General features: G+C 33.5%; 1 protein-coding gene across 1 annotated transcript in view; it reads right to left on the bottom strand.

The window, feature by feature from the left end:
• Positions 1 to 8200, bottom strand: part of LOC118747178 (WD repeat-containing protein 78) — a 73257-nt gene that overhangs the window by 2647 nt on the left and 62410 nt on the right. The window lies entirely within an intron of this gene.

Below are 8200 nucleotides of genomic sequence, written 5' to 3'. Positions count from 1 at the left end.
AAAAATGACAAATAAAACCTCGACAGAAAATATTCAGGAAATACTGCATTAATAGAAAAACATATATGAACACTAGGGTGCTCCAAAAATACAAAGGAAAATCAACATTTTGGTATAAGAATACAACATGTTGACTATAGAGTAAATAGTTGAAGTCGCCTTTTTAAAAGATGACTCCACCCACGGCCGGACACTTTTCTGGTGCAATTTAACAGCTGGAACAAAAAATCAAGAATATTCACTATCGAATTAAGTAGGATATATGTATATATTTTTTTGGTAATCGAGCTTAGGCAAAAAAAACATTAAACTGGTCATAAAAAAGTTTACATTAATACAAAAAATCACTAAATAAATACTCCTGCAAAAGATTCTGATTAAAAAGCTGATGTGGAATGGAGTGGAATTTGAAAGACCGGTAAATTGTGCCATATTTCTTAACTCACACAAACTTTCTTTTTAACATCATTTCGACTGCTGAGTGGAAGATCGACCTATCTCGGCAGCCAGTTCGAAAACGCCCTATCTCAAAAAACTTTTCACTGACGCCCTATTTCAGAATTTTGTTGAAGAACGCCCTATTTCAGAATTCGATTCAAAAATGCCCTATCACACTTCAAAATGTATTGAAAATTTGCTGGGCGTTTTCGAACTGGCTGTCGAGATAGGTCGATCTTCCACTCAGCAGTCGATTTGTGCTCAGATAAAATACTGTAATAAATTTTATGTGTTTTTTTGAATCGACTTCAAAAAAGGTAGGAAGATTATCTATTCATAGGAATATTTTTTTATGTATGTATGTTAACGGATAACTTTGGACCACAGTGGGTTCTTTCTAAAAATCTATAAGATCTATATAATAAAATATCGCTACCTTAATATAGAAAGGCCCTATCTGACATCGTCGCTGATATACAAAAAGCCGTAACTAACTAAAAATCGAAAATTTACGTTTTAATTGATTATGATGCATTTGATCACATTATGTGGCCCCAAATCGTTTTATGCAATAAAAGATTTTAGTTAGTTACGGCTTTGTGCATTTCAGCGACGATGTGAGATAGGGCCTTTCTATATTAAGGCAAGGATATATAAAAAATTTCTTTTGGAAGAAATCCGTTTGCATGCTTTTTTCGAACAGCCTTACCTTTTTTACCTTGTTGAAAACGACCGTTACAATTCCAGATATTTTTGATAACACTTTGCCACAGCCGAAAGCAGCCCGGACTTTGCTAATATTTTCTGGAAGTATACATATCCAGTACAGCGTTGCGGCTTTGGTAATTTTTAACCAAAATTGGTAATTTTTTTCTTTATTTATCAAGTTTGGTAATTTATTTTTCAATTTGGTAACTTTTTCGATTCGGTCCTACATATCACATAGGTCAAGACAGGTTCTGATTCCACATTAGGAAGTGGCACGTAAGCGTTTCCCTTATAGAAACAGCAGGTATTCCTGAAAGTTTCACAAGGCGTTCCTTGCTTACTAGAACGGTATGATCTTTAAAACAAACTGCTTGAAAGCGGCTATTGCTACATATATCTACCGTATCGTTTCCCCGAAGGCTTTGGGTGTTCGTACTATTCCCTCTGAGTTCATCAGCTTTGCAACTACGGCATTCAGTGGGGGGGCTTCACCATCGTACAGTTTTCTAAGTAAAACACTATCAGCTGATTGCCAAAAAATGCATACAGCTGAGATCACCTGTTTTTTTGGCATCTGTTGTTATCTTTTACAATTTCTTCCATTTCTATTACAATTTATTCAAAATACACAAACACACTAACCAAAAACACACCTAAAGGCTACCAAACAGTCTGTCAGAAAAACGGTAAGAAGAAGAGTTACGTTACTTATGGAACTGTACGATGGACTTCACTCTGTCTATGTGTGAAACGAAGGCTTTCCTTCAAGCGTTGAGTTTTTGATATATTTTCGGCCACTTGTTTACATACAGTGCCCACTGGCCGAAATTGGACTTTTGTTTATCATAAATTCAAGATTTGTATAGCAATATATTGTTGATATCAGTTATTTTTATAAAACTACATATGTCAACTAAGAAAATTTCCAAATAACAGATTTGAAAAAATGAGGTACAAAGTGAAAGAATACGGTCCCCGGATATGCAATAAGCTTTTATTTTTTTTAGTGGGGTTGCCACCTTTTTAAAAATTACTACCTTACCTGTCAAGAGCAGAGCCCATAGATGAACAATAAATTTTTATTTTTTCGTAAGGGTGGCCACCTGTTTGAAAAGTCGAAACGAAAGAGTGCTAAGAAATCTTTGATTGAATATTTAAACTATTTTTGAGGTGTTTGAAGGAGATTGGTATCAATCGAAATACGTTTGAAAGGCTTTATTTAGAACTATATTTAGTAGGGTTGCCACATGTTGAAAAAAGTAAATTTAACTTGAAATGTTTAATTAGGTAATTGAAATATGTATCAGAATATGGGTGCCAGACTAAAGGGGTTTAAGCAAGTTTTAAAAAAGTTTTGAAAAAGGTTATCGTTCAAAAGCAACGTTATATATGGGGAGAGAGGAAGGCGGGGCGTACGGGATATCTGATCGGCCTAGAAGTTTTACCATAACGTGCTAATAGCATGAGGAACATATGTACCAAGTTTGAAAATGATAACTTTATTTTCAGAATTTATGCCAAAAAAGATTAAATTAAAGCCGCAGTGGTCGAAAAATTATAGCCGCACAATATCTTGACAAGTTTTAACATATTTTTTTTTTGTGATTTAATTTTGGTTATTAAAAAAAAATATATAGTCCTTTCTTTAACAGAACTCGTGTAAATTCAAACTTTGTTCAATATTTAAAAAAATTCAACAAGCTTTCGTAAAAATTTTAGGTGAATGGAGCACTGATTACCTGAAAAGCTTGGTGTCTTCGGATATAAGTACAGACATATGTATGTTTCTACAGTTCTACACATAAAATAAGTTTGGTAGTTTTTTGTTGAATGTGGTAACAGTTTCCGGTAATTTTGGTAAAAAATGAAAAAGATTTTGTGGCAACACTGTTTCACTAATAAAACACTCGATGGATTTGCAAAAGTTAGCTCGTATTTTTATTTTATGGCCTACTAAAATTTTCATGTCCCGGCCTAAGTAATTTTCAAAAAAGTGGAAAAAATGATTAAAATAGATGTCTGAGTGAAATTAAAGGTTAAGACATATGTAGTAGAATTTCATGGAAAATATTTTCGTAGAACATTTTAACCCATTAGCTCCCACTTGTAAAAATTCGTTTTGACCCTTACTTCAATAAATCCCGCAAAAAGCGAATTTGGAAGTTCGTTAGAGGATTGATATATTCTAGAAAATTATTCTTCGGAAAATTTTACTAGGAGTCGTCTCAGGCATAAACTTCATGCCACCAACGTAAAAGTGTTTTTATTTAATTTTTTTTATAATTTCGAGTACGTATATATGGGTGTTTCGAGGGGAAAGCCTACCGCGAAAGAAATAAATATAATTTAAATATCTAATTTATTTATGAGCCAATTTGGCTTCTTGTTATAATATATACTGTACATTTATGCAGAAAATGTTTGCCAAAAATTATTTAGCTAGGTGGCGCTAGAGTCGAGATATTTAGAAAAGCCGTATTAATGCACTGATATGTTTCAAATTTAGCATGTTTAGTTGAAACGTAGTAGAACATAGATTTGCAAAAAATGGAAGCCCCTAGCTGATGTCAGAATAAAAAGTATATTCGACATAAAATGCATTTTTTCTTCGGGTCAACAATTCGTTAAAAAAATATATTTTCAACGGAAATTTTAGTAACGTAACGTCTGGTAACGTCACGTCACAGAGTTCAACTGATTAAACGAAAAGCATAAAAGATTCTTACATTTAAAGGCTTATAATATTACTACAAATATTTTCTACAAATAGTCTTGCCCAATTTGCAGAGTTTTGCAATTTTGTGACCCATGTCAAAATCCACTTCTGTTTTTTGTAACGTCACGCCAGCGCATATCTTAAAACCTCCAACTACCAACAGTTGTATTTTTTTTACTGAATAAAGGGTAATTTAATTGTTATGTAAATTAGGATGTGTTTTTTAGTGACTATTTTCTTTTGCTTCCACCTCGAAATTTTGTAGGAAATACCTAACAAAAAAAGTTGAGGTAGTGTGGAATTTTCATGGATTATGGAACTAAATTATATAAATTGTTGTTCAACTACCATAAAATGCCCCTGAGCTGTAGCACTTTGAAAATCTTTGCATTTTCAGGGAATTTTTATTTAGGTATTTCTCACAAAATTTCGAGGTGGAAGTGAAAAAAAAAGTCGCAAAATAAAGCTCCCGAATGAAAATGTAGAAAAACCTTTTTAAAGCTTTGACTTTTAGTTGCCGGAAATAAGAAAGCTTGTCGCCCTCAGCAACAAATTTATTGCCGGCAATATCGCCATCGTATCGATTTCTTATTACCAGTCGCTCTAAAACGAGTTAAAAACTAGGAAAGAGAAAATAGTCAAAGATTCATAGTATAAATTTTTCATATAGTGAAACTAGTTCATAGTTTTTCTCTTTTTACTTGTAAAATGAACATTTCTAAAATAAATGAATATTTTGATTATTTTTCGGTTTTTGTCTTTTTTAGTGCCTTCTTTTGCCTGACATTTTGACATGAAACGTTTTTCAATGTCAGAAAAGTACACGATGGCCTGCCGTTGAAGTAACGGCTCAGCGCTTTCAAATTTTCTTTTACTTCATTTAAGAAAAATTCCATAAAATTTCGATTTTCAAATAAGTTTTAGATTAAGATCGACTATAATGCCTCTACTTCCCCAAATACGAGAAAATCGCTATAAAATTTAATACTCTTAAGTTTTCCATAATTTTTCGGAATTTTTTTTTTGAAAGGTAAAACTGTCTTTATTTGAAATACTTAAAAAATAGTATAATACAATAAATTAATTACGAATTTCCAAGATTTCGTAAAACTTACCTCAGTATTCCTCGAAGCGGCTCACTTGAATATTTTCCCACAACTTCCACAATATCTCCACTGATGTCAATTATTCTGCATTTAAATTTTATATGCATTAAATTACAACTTAACAAACATTAATTTTATTTTAATTGCTATACACTCCATTAACGATAACAATTTCAGTTTGATTTGTTCGAAATATGACACTCTCCCGTGTTTCGTACTAATTATAATAATCAATTGTATTTCCGTGCACGAAAAGCAGCAACCACTCATTAACACGAACACCCACACATAGGCAGAGACAGAGACATGTGGCGCATACACAATTAAATTTTGGGGAAGAAATTGTAATAATTTTCACTTCCGCTACTCTAACGGTTCGGTTGGTTCACTAACACCACTAGCACTTGCTGCGAGACAAACACTTGAACGTACAGTGGCGCTTTGCAGGCATACACCCAAACACCTCTATTTATGTATGTATGTATGTATGTAGGAGTATGTATTATGCAATTGCGCGCCACAAGACACGGCCAAAAAGACGAAACACGTCAGTAGAGCAATTCAAGAGCTCCAAACTCATTCACTGAAGATTTTTCACTTACTTATCTACTACTATTTGTAAATAAGTAGTAGATATTGTTAGCTCACTTCGCGTAGCGCGCAGTCAAACCGAACCACCCGCAACACTCAGCAAACGAAGACTGAATGCAAGTTTCGCAAATGGTTTCGCGTAAACATTGAAAATTTTCGCACAGAAGATGAAATGAAAACAAAAGCGCCAAAAAACAACAACCACAATAACCACAACCCAGAGCGCCCAGCAGCAGCCAAAGCCGGCTTTATTTGTTTGTTGTTGTTGGTGTAGTAGAGTACTAGTACTATTTAGTATGCATGTGCAAACGTGTGCGTGCAGATGCTGTAAGGTGGCTGGGGGCTTGGCAGGGCAACTTGTTTCACGCGTTGCAATGGCAAAGCGCCGCATATTGCTTGCTTACATACATACATACATACATATGTACATACATACATACATCTAATCAGAGGAATAGCAAACGTGTTGATACAAATGCTGGTTAAATACCTTGAAAAAAGCTATGTTGCAACATGCCGCGCGTGCCACATACAACATTCTCGCTGGCACATGCAACAAATGCTGCAGCACAAGTATGGCCAAGACCATTGTTGGCCAAGGAGAGCTACGACATAGTGGAGTTGGATGTTTGGTTTTGCTTGTTGCCATAGTGAGAGAGAGCGAGAGCAATATTCACGTCAACAACATTTGTTGCCTACAGACTGGGTTGTCGACGGGTTGTATGAAAAGTTGCTATGCAGCAACATTAGGGAACGTTGAGACTTGAGTTTTAAATGGAAATCGAAAAGGGATGTGATTGGTGTTGCATATGTAAAGAATTTAGGAGAATTTTTAAAATAGTCCTTCAACGACATCTCAAAGGGTTTGAGCCCAGTTGTGTCTTCTTTAGAGGCTACCAACTTAAACTAATTTATATTTTCAGCTATGGTATTTGTCTCGGAAGGATCGATATTTTTTTTTTTAATTTTTTGTATCTCCAATGAGTAATTTTTGTAGAAATTGTGGGTTTTGGACAATTAGCTCAGTCAATCTGTTTATCAATCATTTAAACAATTTATTTTTAGGTGTACCTGGAAAAAATTCCGGCCAGAATAAAAAACGTACCATGCCGTTCAGAAAAATAGTTTCATCAAAGTAATAAAATGTTCTATCTCTCAATTTGAGCGGGAATACTTTAAATTAATTAAACACTATTGAAACTGACGCACAAATGAGCAAATGTAGAAATATACAAGAAATGGTCTCAATTTGTTGAAACATTACTCCTCGGATCGGGTTTTTTGTACCGGTTACCAATTTTGCGAAATTCGAGTTTCTAGTACCGACTACAAATTTTGATAAAAGCCAAGTGGCCATTTTTTAGTATGGCAATTTCCAAAATTTAATTCGTTTTTTGTACCATCTATCAATTTCGAAAAATCCGATTGTTTAGTACCGGTTACCAATTTTGTAGAACGCAAAAACCTTAAATTTTAAAGAACAAAAACGAATATAACGATTTATTAAATACATATTATCATTGGTTTGTTCATATTAAACATCGTATCATTAAATAACCAATCAATTCTCATGTAACAGTATTTATGAAAAGACGGCATTTTTTTATAAGCTAAAACTCCGATATTTCGGCATACCCTGGAGCGAAATTGCAAAATATTTATATATGTATAAAGTACTCATTAAGTAAGAAACTTGGCTAAAAAAGGAAAATAAACGCAGCCCCGCCCACTAATGATAAATTCTTTGTTTCTCAAAAATCTTTCAACGAATATCTAGGGTAATTGACCGGTTTCTACTGGCTTTTTTGAATATCTATAGGCGGTATTTTTGAAATATTCATTTTTCGAATATCGAATAAACCGATTTTTTATAGAACAAACCGGTTTACTTTTCATTTCAAATTTTGAGCTCTCAATAAAAGTTATAAGTTTTTCGAAGTTTTCAAGGCTTTTTCCAATTTAGGGAAAACCTGAAAAAATTAAAATTAATCCTAGGTTATTTGGGAATGAACAGTTTGGTAAATAAAAGCAATCTTTGCTGTTAATAGTTTTATTGTAATTTTTGGTCATGACTTAATACCAACATAAGCATGTAAAATAAAAGCGGTTTATCCGTTTTTTCCTTATTTCAAAATTAGAAACCTTTTTGTTTTAATTGTAATTTTTCGAATATCTTGAAAACCGGGTTTGGAAAAAATGCGAATAGTCTAACACCCTAATGTTGCCCTTTTGTGGGGGTTTATCGACGATGCAGTTTGCATTTAGGCACTAGCTGTTAGAAGTCGCCTAAATATTTTCCTCTTCCAGGGTTAAAAAGAAATTAGTGGTGTATGAAGTAGATATCCTTTGGAAGCTACGCAATACTCTTCGACAAAGTAAATCAAAAAAGATTATAAAAACTATGAAAAATGCGTTTTTTTATCGATGGTGCCTCTTACCGTTTTTGTTTTTACGTTTTTCTTCAATCTGTCCCACTGTATAAGCACACTTAACAAGACATTTCTTCAAAAATGTTGCTAAACATGTTGCTAAGAATATTTGTAAACATGAGTTTTCCATAATGCGCAAGCGCCGGCAAGAAAGACAAATTTAAAACCCCCTACAACAACCAATCAATATAAAGTCTTAAATAAAAAAAAAA

Source organism: Rhagoletis pomonella, unplaced genomic scaffold, assembly GCF_013731165.1.
Source record: "Rhagoletis pomonella isolate Grant_MI unplaced genomic scaffold, Rhpom_1.0 Rhpom_scaffold_00011, whole genome shotgun sequence".
Classification (NCBI taxonomy): domain Eukaryota; kingdom Metazoa; phylum Arthropoda; class Insecta; order Diptera; family Tephritidae; genus Rhagoletis; species Rhagoletis pomonella.
The sequence above is the reverse complement of the archived record's forward strand: the minus strand, read 5'-3'. Positions and strand labels throughout refer to the sequence as shown.